General features: G+C 35.2%; 1 long non-coding RNA gene across 1 annotated transcript in view; it reads right to left on the reverse strand.

Moving 5' to 3' along the window:
* Positions 1 to 11413, reverse strand: part of LOC135273655 (uncharacterized) — a 192149-nt gene extending 180736 nt beyond the window's left edge. The window contains exons 1-2 of the long non-coding RNA XR_010341445.1: positions 11200 to 11413; positions 6305 to 6353 (exon numbers count right to left, since the gene is read on the reverse strand). This is a non-coding gene — a long non-coding RNA (uncharacterized LOC135273655). The remainder of the gene's footprint in view (positions 1 to 6304; positions 6354 to 11199) is intronic.
* Between the last annotated feature and the right edge of the window lie 5150 nt (positions 11414 to 16563).

Below are 16563 nucleotides of genomic sequence, written 5' to 3' on the forward strand. Positions count from 1 at the left end.
CATTTATTAAACAAGGAATCCTTTCCCCATTGCTTGTTTTTGTCAGGTTTATCAAAGATCGGATGGTTGTAGATATGTTGTGCTGCCTCCGAGGCCTCTGTTCTGTTCCATTGGTCTATATCTCTGTTTTGGTACCAGTACCATGCTGTTTTGATTACTGTAGCCTTGTAGTATAGTTTGAAGTCTGGTAGTGTGATGCCTCCAGCTTTGTTCTTTTTGCTTAGAATTGACTTGGCTATGTGGGCTCTCTTTTGGTTTCAGATGGGTTCACAGCCGAATTCTACCAGACATACAAAGAGGAGCTGGTAGCATTCCTTCTGAAACTATTCCAAATAATCCAAAAAGAGGGAGTCCTTCCCAAATCATTTTATGAGACCAACATCATCCTGATACCAAAACCCGGCAGAGACTCGACAAGAAAAGAAAATTCAGGCCAATATCCATGATGAACATAGATGCAAAAATCTTCAATAAAATACTGGCAAGCCAATTGCAACAGCACATCAAAAAGCTTATCCACCATGATCAAGTAGGATTCATCCCAGGGATGCAAGGCTGGTTCAACATATGCAAGTCTATAAACATAATTCACCACATAAACAGAATCAAAGACAAAAACCACATGATTATCTCAATCGACGCAGAGAAGACCTTTGACAAAATTCAGCAGCCCTTTATGCTAAAAACCCTCAATAAACTAGGTATTGACAGAATGTATCTCAAAATAATAAAAGCTATTTATGACAAACCAATGGCCAATATCATACTCAATGGGCAAAAACTGGAAGCATTCCCTTTGAAATCTGGCACTAGACAAGGATGCCCTCTCTCACCACTCCTATTCAATATAGTACTGGAAGTTCTAGCCAGAGCAATCAGGCAAGAAAAAGAAATAAAAGATATTCAAATAGGAAAGGAGGAAGTCAGATTGTCTCTATTTGCAGACGACATGATTGTATATCTAGAAGACCCCATCATCTCAGCCCAAAATCTCCTGAAACTGATAAGCAACTTCAGTAAAGTCTCAGGATACAAAATAAATGTGCAAAAATCACAAGCATTCCTATACACCAATAACAGACTTAAAGAGAGCCAAATCAAGAACAAACTGCCATTCACAATTGCTACAAAGAGAATAAAATACCTAGGAATACAACTAACAGGAATGTAAAGGACCTCTTCAAGGAAAACTACAAACCACTGCTCAACGAAATAAGAGAGGACACAAACAGATGGAGAAACAGTCCATGCTCATGGTTAGGAAGAATCAATATCATGAAAATGGCCATATTCCTCAAAGTAATTTACAGATTCAACACTATCCCCATCAAGCTACCAATGACCTTCTTCACAGAACTCGAAAAAACCACCTTAAACTTCAATTATTTGCATTTTCATGAAATAAAGACTATTTTCCCTCTTGGAGCCAAAGCACCTTTGCCTGCCTCAGTTTCTTGGCTAACTCCAACTGGACTTGGAAGACTCAGGTCAAGAAATATGTAATTCTTAACAGCTTATAAGTCATATGTATTCAACAATAAACAACTCTATTAGCAAAAAATAAAACTTACTAAACAAAATCACAATCAGACAGTTGATTCCAATTTTGACAAATTTACTTGATGGGTAGTTTTCAGAAAAACAAATACATAAACTGCTAACACTTTCATTTCAATTACTCTGAAGTTTCTTGTGGGGTAACCTTAGATATCCATGATGAAAGACTATTGTAGTTAGCACATTTTTTTTAAATGACTAATAAGATGGAAGTACGTTACTTAATTGAGTTTTAGGTTTTAAGAGTTTAAAAAAGGTAATGATGTTAATCTTTACTACTAAGCAAAACCCTGAAGTACTGGATATTCCTCTGTGTGGAAACCTGTCTTATCAAAAGTTTTCGAGTTGATGACTAATATCTATACTTACTTTTATCAGAACATAACTGAAATTACTGTTGTATATTAATAGTGAAAGCAAGCTTCTCAGCTAATCAACAGATACAAACTTTCCCTATGGTTCTAATAATGTGGGCTTTCAGAATAGTTATATGATTCAAGAAGTCCAGCTCATTAATGTTGAAAAGGACACTGCAAAACATGTACAATCCCCAGCACTTTGGGAGGCCGAGGTGGGTGGATCACGAGGTCAAGAGATCGAGACCATCCTGGTCAACATGGTGAAACCCCATCTCTACTAAAAATACAAAAAATTAGCTGGGCATGGTGGCACATGCCTGTAATCCCAGCTACTCAGGAGGCTGAGGCAGGAGAATTGCCTGAACCCAGGAGGCAGAGGTTGCGATGAGCCGAGATTGCGCTATTGCACTCCAGCCTGGGTAACAAGAGTGAAACTCCATCTCAAAAAAAAAAAAAAAAAAAAAAAAAAAAACATATACAATCAAAAAACATTTTGCAGAAGAGTTAACTTAAGGCAACAGAAGGAGAAAGGTCATCATGAGTCCGATGGACTGCTCTTTATGAAAAAAGGGCATTTGCACTTCTTTCTTTATTTACGTGTTTCCTTTGAGTTCTGCCAGTTCACATAATCAAAAGGCTTCTATCCTAAACAACTGATTGTCACAGCCTAGCATTTAACACCATAGCAAACAATTACAAACTGCTACAATTTGTTACTGTTTCATGATTTTTAAGTATGCATGTGAGAAAATTAGAATTGTTACATCACATTAGTCCATCACTCCCTGACTTCTTTTCACAGTATATTTATTGCTTGAGCAAAGAAAATAATTTGGTTTTAAAAATATGTTGAGGGAAAAAACTGCTCAAAGAAAAGCTCGGAAAAATAGACTCTTCAGATTTTTTTTGCCCAACTGTAATCCTTAAACATATTTTTTCCTCACTCAGAAAAATTACTTTTGAAATTAATTTTCTAATGTCCAAAATGGCTTATGACATAAATTGATCTAGTTCCTTATTGTACTAGGATAATCTTTAATGTTCTTCATAAGTTATACCATTGATGTTCATCTTAAAACAATAATAAGCTGGAAACTCTATTGAAATATAAATAACACACATTTATTACCAAACCTTTGTATCTTCTCAAATCAAAATCAGTATAAAATCTTTATCTTGCCTCAGATTGAGTTTAGAACTAATATTCCTAAATTATTTTATTTAAGGTGAGAACAGATAGGTGCCCGAAATTGTCATCCAATGTTAAGGGAAAAAAGCATACACCCCACCCCTACAGCTCCTCCTTAGAGCTGGTGGAAAATACAACCAAACTAATGAATATAAAATTTCAAATGACTGAAAGCCATGATAAAGGGGATACAGTCTTACTCTAAAATATGGGTTTCTTATCATTAATTATATTCTTAATTATCAAATCTAATATTTTGCCTCTGCCTTCTTTCATTTCTAAGACATTGCCACTTTATTTTCAACACATTTACTGTTTCTAACTTAAGAATGTTTCTGTTACTTTCTATCAGGGGCTGTACAGAGTTCTCTTTATGTATGTGGCGCACATTATTGTTGAATAAATATTGTTATTCTCCCAGTTACACTTCCCTGGCTCAGGAGTTTTATGGGCCCCAGTGAACCACAAAAGCCTAAATTATCTAGAATCAATTTCATAGTTTTTCCTCAAAATCCCCCCAGAAGTGTTCGGCAACAGCTGTAAGAGCATCAAGGACTCATTGCATGAGAAACACAAGCAAAACACATCAGTAAGAAGGAAATGCCTTTTTTGAAGAAATGCAAAGAGATTCTACGTAGTAGTCAAAGACAAGACAAGTTGACTGGCTGCAACTTGTACTTTAGCATGGAAGCACCAGAGTAATTAAGGGAGGCCAAGGAGCAACCACGGGTCGGAGTTTGATGCTGAGTCACGGTATGGGTGGCCAGTGGAGGAAGATATGACTGAAGTTGCTCTGAAGTGTATCTAGCAGAAGCAAGTGAAGCTGTATCTCCCACTGGCAATCATTTTATATATTTCAGCCAACTTTGAGCCCTCTAGTCTCCGTTTCCACATCCTGCTCAACAAAATCACACTGCACAATTTCCCTAGAAAGCTAATGCTCACAACCTGGTGAATATCCTACCATAGCCATCATTCTTATGGAATGATAGATAGATTAAATAGATGGATAGATACATAGATATGTAGATCATTGCTAAGGTCCTATTATACAAAATTTTCTGCATCTGCATTTCTTCCTTAATAATAAACTTTGAAACTCCCTGTATGATATATATCTAATTCTATTCTTCTCAATGACTTTATAATACTTCACGTTATTGATATGCCACAATTCATTTAACCATTCTTTTACCAAAGGCTATTCTATTTGCTTATTTTTTCATTCATTTGCTATCACAAACAGTTCATTCATGTAACAAGTCTTCACTTAATACCCTCTAAGTGCCTGTTCAACTCTAGGAATAGAGTGATGAACAAAACAAAGTCCCCACTTTCATAGAGCATCCATTCTAATGGAGGGGACAGGAACTAATTTATATGTAATATAATGTTATATTTTTATGAAGTTAAATAGGGGATACAAAGTTACAGGAAATTACTTATTACTTTAAATGGGTGGCCAGGGAAAGGCTCTCTGAGGAGGTATTTAATTGGAAAACTGAATGACTTGAGGGAGTAAGCCATGAGGTCTGTTAAGAGACGAGCAATCCTGTCAGAAGGAACAAGCAGCACCGGAGTTCTGAGGGTGAGATACTCAGCGAGACTGGGAACACTTGTGAATGCAACTGCAGTAAATACATAGTGACAGAGGGGCAAGAAAAGGGGTCAGACATATATTTTGCCCAAGGTCCAGGTGATGCAGTGCCTGGTAGGCTGTAAAAAGAACTTGAACAAATGCCACAATAAATATCCACAGATATTGCTAGATTCAACATCTCCAAAAAGGCTATCAGAATTCACATTTCTATAAGCATCTATAAACATAGGCAGTCAGGTTCCAGAGTCTATGAAGCAACTGTTTGTCGGCCATTAAAAACCATTTATCTATAACTTGAAAAAGTATTAGGAGAGTGAAATATCTGACCATAAAAGCTACACAAATGCAAATATTCTTGTTAGTTTATCATATCTGTCAAACCCAGAGAGCTCTGGATATTAGACCCACCAGTGGGAAAACAGACAGTTTCACAGTGAAAAAAAAAATCCCCAGTTGGGAAAAATAAAATAAAATTCTGGTATAATCTCAGGTCCAGTGACTTCTGGAGAAGCAGTTGACAGGACTAGAACTGTGGACTCCAAATTGTCAGTGTCAACACAAAGTATAGGACAGAATAAGTTGCTAAGAGGCCTAACATGTATCAACATGAGATAGAATTTTCTAAGTTGGAAGGAAATGGTCTTTTTAATATGACAAAAAATTGACTTTCATCTATAATCATAATAAAGCAATTTATATCAATTAAAATATATAAAATGGGTAAAAATAAAAGTTAAAAAAGCTTGCTTTAGTCATTATTGTTCAATCTTTTCTTAAAACTTCTGGTTTTATCTTTTTCCACTGACATCCTACATTCTGTGAAGGAGGAAGCAGGGGGGAAATGGAAACAGTTTTTAAAAAGCACAGAAAGGCCTGAAGATCAATAGGGAGGCAAATCCTCAAAAAATGAGAAGCACAGATATCTAACAAAGTTTATATTGCCTTTTCATGGAAAAGGCATAAGGAATGCTTAATCATCTAATACTTACAATGTAGGAAAAAGCTATTTCACAATTGAAATTTGCAGCATTTTCATGCGATTATGAAACACTCATTTAAAATAGCCATGTATCCTATATTTAGCAAAATGAGACTACAAGAAATGTTAGACATATTAATTCCCCCAAGTTTAAAACTCCAGATGTGAAAAAAAAAGCCAGAGAATTCCTGCTGCATAATAAGGCTATGTCTCTTTGGAATCACGGATTTAATTAAGTTTTAATTTGCATTTTGGGCAAAAAGATAGAATTTTAGAAAGAAACAAAAAGAGAAAAAAACCTTCTAAAAAACAAAGCAGTCAATAAAATTTTAGTTATACTCTCTAGCCATCATTTGGCTTTTAAAATTCTGATAACATCCCCTCAAAAAACAAGGCATTTCCTTTCGTCTAGACAACATAGCCTGCTTCTGTCTCAGACAGTCCACTTGGGAACCCAGGACCTGACTCATTTCCCTCACACCATATATGATTCCACTTTATGTCCCTTCCACTGCCCAAATAAGGATCCTCGAAAGGTGGTGCTTCCTATCATTCTTGAGCCAATGTTTTCACCAAGTTCTGTTTGAAAATGCATTTGTTCCTGTTTTCTTCGCACTTACCTTGTAAGGTCTCATCCCCATGACATCTGACAGTGGCTTTGGGTGTTGCCTAAAGAGAAAGCAGCAAGCAACAGTTACACAGGTGGTTTCCTGTGGAGCAGGCAACTTAACACAGCTAAGTTCAGGCCATCCTCCAAATACTAAAACTGAGAAGTCAACAATAGTGTAATATCAGATGGCTACATGTTTTCACCATATTCACACATGGAGCAGTAAAACATTTAGGCTGCTGGATTTTCTTTAACTACAGAGTTCTGCTTTTATTTAAAAAAAAAAAAACTTTTTCAATTTACAAAGACTTTTATAACAGACTGCCTTTTTGAGAAAGGAAAGCCTTCTTTCTTGAAGATATATTATCCAGGAACCACTATATGGATCCCATATAATGTATTGCTGATATATCTTAGAAGTATCTTCAGGAAAGGTCCTTATCTTATTTTTTTGCATTTCTTAACATACCAGTACAATGTGTTCCTAGGAGTTGAATGTATGCATGCACATGGCATTTGCTTATTTGTTCACTGATTCATTTATTTAGTCAATGAATTTACTGAACATATATTGTGTTTCTCTTTTTGTGCCCTGAGGATATATCTACAAATAAGACATACTCTCTGCCCTCAATAAGTTCATAAAATCTTATGATTTTATGGGAAATCATAAGATGGGAAAAGGAAACTGAACAAATAATTAGGATTATTATGTGAAAATTAACAACAATAGGAATTTATACAGAATACATCAGACCCCAAATGAGGAAATGGGCATTCTAATTAGGGTAAAAGAGTTGATCAAAGGAGTTGATTCTTGAACTGTGGTAAAGAATACTGTGTGGGCATTTTTTATGCAAGGAAGTGCATTCCCAGCTGGGAGTCTAGCATATTCAGAGATCCAGAGGATGAAACAATACAGTATTTTCTGGTAACTGTAGCTAGTTCTATATTGATAGAATATAGAGGACTCTAAAAAGGAATAAGACTGAGATATTAGCAAAATGACTTTTAACATCCAGAGCCATTTGTTTCAGAGAACAGAAATAAATAACAAGTATATCCATGAAATAGTTCTTGAGAAACATTGTGGTTAAGATTGAACACTTTAAAGAACAATGTTAATGAAAAGTATTGAAGTGCTTTCAATACTTTGGCCTGTTTCTGAAAAATACATGGATATTGCATATTTTCACAATGGCAACTGTTCAGACTAAGTGCTAACACATGAAGCAGAATTAGATTATAAAATACTAATCCCTTTTGAGGAAACTATATTCACTTTATTTTTATGTATCAGAATGGCTTAGAGCCAATAGAAAATTACAGCCTGTATAATAGTGTCTGGCACAGAGTAGGCTCTCAACAAATAGGTGTTGATGGAAATACCACATTGAGGCAGCTTTTGGCAAACAAAGAAATGCTTTGGGCACCAACCCAGGCTCTCTAGCTTAAAACTGTTACTGCTCCTTCTGCAATTAGAGACTTTTTCCCTTGGGATTCATAGAGTTGCATTCATTATATTCTTTTTGGTCTCTGCTCCTAACCAAACTTCCTCCTAGCTCGCACATACCTAGAAATACCTGAAAATATTTCCTCTAAGTGTGTCTGGGAGGTTTCAAAGGAGATATAGATAGATAGATAGATAGATAGATAGATAGATAGATAGATAGATAGATATAGATATAGATATAGATATAGATATATAGATATAGATCACTAGCATATCATTAGCATTGAACATACAAACCAAAGGGGCACAGTTGCAGGTGACACTATTAGTGGTAATTCAAAATGCTCAAATCAAAAGGGGAAAAGCAAGAGATCCATGGACAACCACAATACAAGAAGCAGAGCATCTCCTTGGTCTACCGTCTACTGTTTGGGTGCATCCAGTTGGGGTGGAGGAGCTATGACAGGAAAAGAAGCATGGAAGAGAGAAAAGGGTAATTACAGAACAGGTATGCTTAATAGAAGGGGATCTAAGGTAGTAATACAAAGTCCTGGGTCAGACCCAGATACCAATTCAAAATGCAAAATGCTCCTCAAGACTCACTGATTTCTCTACCTAGTGCATCAGTTCCCAGTATGTCACCAATCACTCTGGCTTCCTTCTGGCCCTCTGAAAAGATTTCTCCTTTTTGTTCTGCAACTATCTCACTACTCTGTTTTCATCAAAATTGGATCCAAGCACTTAGAAATTGTGTTCTGGGTAGGACTTTAAATACTAAATTCGAACCTGTTTCACATTTCAAGAAACATTAGATAAGAGAAATTGATCTTTTTACTCAAAATTATACTTCTGGTATGTAAAAGAGATGAACTTCTGTATCCTGACAACTCTTCTGTGCCCAAGTCCAAGGTCATTTTGACTACATCAGGCTATTGCTGCCTCTACCCAACTGGCTAGAAAATGATTATGGTTTACTATGGGTTTCACACATGAAACCTGTACTTCTCCCTCTCATTGACTCTTCCCAATAAATCACCAATTGGTATTGAGGTTTTTTTTCCATGTTCTATACTTTTGTTTCATTTTCATCCACACTTAATCAAATACTTTAGATCCCAGCCTCAGTAATCCTGCCTTTCCATGGGTCGTCAGTCTATCTCAATTCTACTATATAGCATTCTTTCCCTCTTCATAGTTTGTGTTAGCTAGTCTGAATCATTTATTTTGCAAGCATGTATTTACTTCCTGGATTAAACTCTCCAATTGCTATTTAACTTGTATCTTCTCGCCAAAAAAGATAATCTTCTTGAGGGTAAAAACCACATTTTATTTATTTCTATATTTGCCCATCAACTAGGATCATGCACAAAGAAGAGAAATTCAAGAAATATTTGCATAATGAGTAGACTCTGGTAGCAATGGATGCTTTAATGAAAGAAAGTTGTAATGAAAGATAAGCATTGCTTGTCACGGGGCGTTCAACTATAACCGTCTTTCTATGTGGCTACCTTGTACCCTACCAACAAGTAAAATAGGCCAGGCAAAGGTATGGATATTCTTTGGCCCTAACCAGTGCTTATGAATTAAATGAAGAGGGAGGAGAAAGAGTTGTTATTCAGCTTGGTCAGATTAGAAAGATATGCTGAACTTAATCATATCTAAAGTTCCATCCAGTTCCGAAATTCTAAGTGCTATGATCGACATTGATAGTCAGAATTTGGATCACTTAGATTTACAGTTTTTCAAATAGTTGTCCTAGAAACCCACGGTAAATCTTAGCAAATAACTTCATCCTTCAGCCCCTTGCTTGATGAACATTTTTCTTATTTCTGAGAAAATATGGGAGGATGTGCTTTAACCTGTAGGTATTCAGTTTATTCATTTTATGTCCAGAACAGAAGTCTGAAACCAAGTATGTTCTAGAAAATTCATGTAAAATTCAGTATGTTTTCCCTTATAAACAACATACTTACAGGGAGAATAGGACCCAAAATATAATCAGTTCTATAGTTGAAATACATTATAGGTAAAATAAATTTTACTAGTAAAACTGAGGAACATATCTACTCTTATTTCAGTTTTATGTATAGAAATTTGTATATAAATTTCTAGAATGCTGAATTACAAGTAAATATTTGGAACAAAATCTGTTCATTATCTAGGGATGTATCTGTTTATACACTAGCTACATTTTATCTAGTGAAATCAATGTTCTTGACGTATTTTTCTAAATAGATTGTGGTTATACATTTGTACGTGTCTATAGTCTCACCTCGATCAGTCCTGTAAGAAGGAAGAGGGCTTGATTAGCATCAATTTGCAATTCATCAGGAAGAAATCAGCCACAGCAGAGCACTTACTGCATGTTACTGCTAAACACAAATTTCTCTTCTGTATATGAAAATTTTAAACCCTAAACCTTTAAACCAAGTTTGTCCTATGCACAAACAACACAAATTCGTAAACTCTTTTAAAACATTAGGAGATTTTTTTGCAATTTTTTTTTTAGCTCATCAGCTATTGTTAGTCTTAGTATATTTCATGTGTGGCCCAAGACAATTCTTCTTCCAATGTGGCCACGGAAGCCAAAAGATTGCACACCCCTGCTTTAAGCCTTTTTTACAATTTGAGGTTTAGTAATTTATGTTCATTTTGAATTGAAGCAAAACTTGATCACTTAGTTTGGTTCAATTTAAACTATCTCACCTGAAAATAAATAATTCTACAGAGTACTGCAGAGGGTGCTTTTCTTTTTAAAAATAGTATCTTGCTCTCATTTACAATTGCATCTTACCTAAAAAGATGGCTTGTATATATCTTATACACATCTTTCTATGTAAGAGTGCAGCAATATCAATTTTATTCTAACAAACTTATTAACCACCAATTACATGTAGGAACATGTACCACTCTAATATCAAAGAACCAGTTGAGTTTGAAATAGATTTTATCTGCTCTCACTCAACCTTTTTGATTTGTTAGAGTGTATCTCATGTCTTTATCCACATTAATCAGAGGGAATCTCAGTAAAAAAGATTGGACTCATTCTTTGGAGCAAGGTAGATGTGGATTCAAATCCTGGCTCTGTCTTTTGTTAACTGGATGATTTTTGAACAAGTTAATTTACCTCTCTAAGCCACAATGTCTTCATCTGTAAAATAATGCCTGCCTCCGGGACTGTGTTCAGCCAGCACATAGAGGTACTTACTGCCATGCTGTTTAACAAACAGTGAAACACTTCCATACATTGGTAAATAGCTACTATGAAAGCCCACCAGTCCTCATGTCCCATTCTACACCAGAATCCTTTGATCTCCCGAAATTCAGGAACCAAAGCGTCAATGATTCAACAAGTAATAGGGCTTCTGGGATTCTACTCCAGTGCTGCCATTCTGATTGGTCAGTGCCCTTTCTACTGCTTGTTAAAAAATTTTAAATTCCCTCTTACCTACCTCATAGAGGTTTTGTTGTGTCTTATCAAGAAAATCCTCACATGAAAAGGTCATAGAAGCTTTTACTCCCAAATTATTTCCTCCTTTCTTGCATTTATACTGAAGACTTGCAGTCATCACCAGCAATGCTCATTCATGTCTATAGTGTAAATGTAATTAGCAATATTAAAATGTAGGAAAAATATTTCTAAGCTAGATAAAAATGGGTTAGCAGACTCAGTTTGAATTTCAAATGACTTATTTTTTACTTTTATATCAATCCATTTAATTAATGAAGGTCTATACATCGTTTCCATTTATGTACCTGTATGGTTTGTTGATGCTGTATAATACACACAAAATAACAGAGAGAAAAACCATTTGTGATTGGGTTTAATCATGAGGTATTAACAAATAATTGTAATTTCTTTATTTTAGGCAAAGAAAGGTTTAGTTCTCAAGAGAAATCATAAGATAAATTCCCTTTCCCCAAGTTTATGGTTAAAGAAAATGACTAGGTCAAAAATACAAACATCCAAGAACCATATCAATGTTTGGCTTTGAAAAGATCAAGTGTATAATTAAGTAAATAGACGTACTGTGCAGGTGTTTGTTTCTAAGTTTACTTGCTACTCCCTTTTATCCTGAGATGATCATGTGAGTGTACATCCCTATATATTTCTCCTCAAAATTGATCTGTGTGAATTGGATTAGAAGCACTTCTGCTCCCTCACAATTCCTGCTGGTCTGATAGGGTATAATTATCGTAGAATATTAGGTAGGGCAGAGATCAGGTAGCTTGCCAATCAGATTTACTATCGAAACAGGGGGTGTTGCCACTTCTAGTTATTTCTGACAGTACTGTTAGGAATTAAATCATGGCATTAGCTGAGTGCTATTTGGCTGTGGAAACCTAGTAGGTCATCAGTTTATTCCCCCACCCTCCAGACAAGTGGCAGGTGGAAACAGCACTAGCCCCTGCTAATGCCATGAGCTGGAGGCTCTGGCCAGTAGATGAGAGTTTACAGGGTTTTGTTTTTTTTTAATTCATCAGGCCATATGCTGCCAGGCTCTCACGCAAATAGACAAAATTACAAATAATAAAAAAGAACCAACTGTTTTAGTGGTTGGCTGTTTTCTGTCATCATTGCCATCTATGTGAGAGGCCAGTTAATGAAAGAGGGGTCTTGGACTCCCAGTAACATCAACCTAAAGAGATAGATACTTCAAAATCCAAGCTTCATTCAAACCATGTTAAACCTCTGCCCTAAGGTAACTCAGTGCCAAGTGTCTCTTTGGCTGACAAGCAGGGGAACTGGCCTTCCAGCTGGCCTCGAGACTGGGCAAGCTTCTCTAATGCTCCCTGCAGCTGAGGCCCATTGTCCACGATGTGAGAAGAGAGAAAAGGTTAAGTTTCGTTAGGTTGGGTGAAGTTGGGGCTCATGGGTTTATCAGATTCAGACACATTTTAAATAAGCAGCTTTAGAAATAGGAAAGGTGGGTCAATGTAATTTTCTGTTTTAAAATTATAAGAAAATTAGATCTGTAGGCTGTTCAGAAATCCCTAACTTTTTAATATCAAAGACTGAAAGAAAATTTCTCCAAGCAGATTCTCAACTCTTGAAATACTTGCATTTAAAATTAAAATGTTGCTAAACTTTTGTATAATTTCTGCTATTGCTATATTCATAATTATTACCAAGCTTCCAGTCTGTACAAATGGAGAATTTCACACCCTTGATAGAATTCACACATTTATTTCTCATTTTAAGGCAGTAAACCCTGAACCAAAAAATGAAGTAGACCAATTCTGAATTCATATATCTATATGAATATATTTAAAATAATTCCATTTTAGAAACGTTGTGCTAACTCATTTGTACCTCTATCGGGTCACTTTGAAACCATAATTTTCACCTTTTAAAAAGACAATTCAAAACCAGTTTTACTCAATTAATATGCAATGTGTTGCAGTTCAAAAATACTCAAAATAAAAGTATCACATAAATATGTATACATGCATGTGTGATAGTGAGAGAAGTTTATGATGTGAGTCCCTTGCTCAACTCTTGCTAAACAGCAAGGATATACTGAAGAGTGATTTTGCCCACAGTAGCCAAGGCACAACAAATGTCTTACAGGCAAGCAAATTATTTTCTATCCTGTTTTCTCTTCCACGTCATCAAAGCCTGTGTTCCTTAATGTCTCACTGGCTTTGTTTTTACCTCCTGGCTAATTTGTAATCTAACGTGCACTTATGAAACACACATAGGCTTAGCTTTATTGTCAGGAATGAATCCCAGATCTGGGGAACAAATCTTAATAGAAGCTGCAAATGTTTGCCTCTAACAAACTGTCATAGATACACTCCACCATAACTTGACAGTTTTTCAATGAAGAAAAATTGTTAGTTCATTGATGAAATTGCCATGGTTAGAAAAACTATTTCTTGTTATATATAAATGATGACAAAGAAAGATAATGCCTTTTTTAATTTTTCAAGAGACTATTATTAGAGAGTCCCATAACAGGAAATAACAGGCTCTATTGTAACTGAGTTTCGTAATTCTGTATTCCAAAGCAATTTGATTTTTTTTTTCAAATTTAAAAAGGTTTACGTCATTGGGAGAAAAGTTTCATTGGTGACGCTCACTGTTCAATATCTTACAAATAAAGATCTACCATTCCGACCAATTTAAAGCTGAGAAAAATAGCATCCAGATTGATCTTAACTTGAATCTATATTGGAGCAAGAAGTAATTTAGTCAGTTTGTGAATGATAAATGACAAGATTTTCAAACATTTTCATGTTATGGGAAACTACATGAGTGAGGTGTGGAAAAGTAAAGATATAAAAGATATTTTACAAAGATATGTAAAGATATAAAAGATATTCTAATATCTCAATGGGAAATTTCAGGATATATTGGTATTCACAATGAATTCTAAAATTAACAATTCACATTTAATGGTGACAAATATTCTTCTGTCATATGACAGTACATGCCAATAACAGGCAAATTGATTTACCTAATGTAAGAATGTATATAGATATTACAATGTACTCAAATATGACAGCTAATCATAAATTTTAGGAACGAAACAGCTAAACAAATTTAATGTCAAAGAAATGAAATACATAAACCACTTTCTTATGAAAATCCCACTCTTGATTAGCTAAAGTAATAAAGCTATAAACTAGTAAAATATAAATGGTTCTCGTACATAGAAAGCAAAACATTTAATCATTTCCTCTATTAATTCGTCTACATAAATAGTAGGTTCAACCATTACTACATTCTACTGAACTCCCAATGATGTTATTTTAAAGAATAAAGACATGGAACTCTAGAGACACAGTTGAATTCATTCATTCATTCATTCAACAAATATTTACTGGACCCCTCCTTTGTATGCCAGGTGCTCCCTGTTCTGGGAACTAGCCACCTATGATCAAGACAGTCTGAGGTCTCAGAGAGAGGCAAACCCTAAATAGGAAAATAAACAAATAAACATGATAATTAGAGGCTGTGATAAGAGCTATAATGGAAGTAAGTTAATGTAAGAATAACTTTTAGATAGTTTAAGATGATTATTTTCCTTTGAGTATGACATACTCAAAGACACACAAGATCAGAAAGCCAAATCCTTTCAGAGCCTAAAAAGGCCTTAGAGATCATTCAATGCCACTTTCTCATCTTGTAAGAATAAAGCTGAAGTTTGAGTGGGTTTACTGGCTTACCTAATGTGGGCATTAGCTGAACAATTAGCTTTTACTGTTAAAAAGTAAAGAAGCATTATTGATGTATATTAATTTACTAATTATTTCATGTTGGTTAGACATGCATTGAAATGGCATATCTAAATCTGGTTATCAATCTAGTTACAATGGGAAGGCACTCTATAAATAATGGTCTTCATCTGATTAGATTGTTTCTTAACTCTTGGATGGCAGGTAAACCTGGATATTTAACCAAGTTCCCACTTTCATTCCTTCACAATAATGATTTTTATTTCCAGAATGATCTAAAACAATTATATTCCTTGGATACTACATATATATGCAGATGCATAGAAAATATTAGCAACAAAATCTTCCTCTAAACTTTGTAGGAAGGATCATTATAATAATACTAAAAATGTATAAGGCTAGATCACATTTTAAAGTTTACCTATTATTATTAATAATAATAGAGGGCTTAAGACCATTTCATAGCTGTAGAGCATTTTATTACTATTTTCATAATCTAATTTGATCTTCAAACAAATTAAAATGTTATAAATAGAAAAGATATTATTGTAGTTCTTTTAGAGGTGATAAACTGAGATTCAAAGAGGATAAGTGACTTGCCCAAGGTCACACAGCTGGTAAGCATCAAAGAGAACTGAAATCCAGGATTTTCATCCCAATCTTCATGTGCTTTCACTAGAACATCTCCCCCTCATAAGCATCCATTAGAGAGTCATTGGGTACTCAACATAGTGCCAAGATCCAGAGAAGTTATGAAGAAAGAGATGTTCTTGCAAGTTCACAGTCAAAATATAAATATGACTGTACACACACACCCAAATTGACCAGCTTGCTAGAATAATTTTTTTTTAAAGCCCTCAATGACCAGGTCTTTCTTCATAGTATCACATTCACAAACATCTCCCTCTTAAAATGGTCCACCAGTAAATTCTCAGGTCTTAATAGTTTCCAGTATTGAACCACTATCTGTCTAAGTTGTGTTCTTGCTTTCTAAAGGCCATATTAAAGATTACACCAAATAACTACATGTGAGAAGTTATAATAGGCTAATTTGCTTCCACCATTAACCTAAACGTGGTATATTTAAACTATAATGGACAAACAGAGGCAGTATGAGATAGGGAAGTGCTTCAGCATCAAAACACTTTTCATTAACTAGGAAACTTGTCTTACCAGGCTAAAGAATCACTACAGGAAAATCAATTATTCCACCATCTTGCAGCTACATTTCAAGTCCAGCTTAGCACAGCATCCCTAACTATAGAAGAGCCTTCCACTGGGAACACCAATTGCTTGCTCAGAGATTCGCAAGTAGAGGTCTAAAATAGCCCATTAAATCATGTGTTTGGGAGGCATTTCATGATCCTGACTTCTAGGACAAGCATAGATAATTAATAAGGCTGACATAGCCCATTATTTTTACACTCAAATACATCATGTTAAATTAACAGAGGCCACATGATGTGTGACATTTTTTCCACTGACAATCATTTCTGTGGTGCTACTTTTGCTCCACACTTTTCTCTTCTATGGCTGGACTCCAGTAGGCAGTCACTAAGCGGCCATTCTATCAGCTCCCAGGTTTTCTTTTCTTCCTTAATTGAGAAGTTATTTTGAGTCCTTCTCACTGGTGG

Source organism: Aotus nancymaae, unplaced genomic scaffold (assembly GCF_030222135.1).
Source record: "Aotus nancymaae isolate 86718 unplaced genomic scaffold, 86718_ANA_hifiasm-v0.15.2.pri h1tg000008l, whole genome shotgun sequence".
Taxonomy (NCBI): domain Eukaryota; kingdom Metazoa; phylum Chordata; class Mammalia; order Primates; family Aotidae; genus Aotus; species Aotus nancymaae.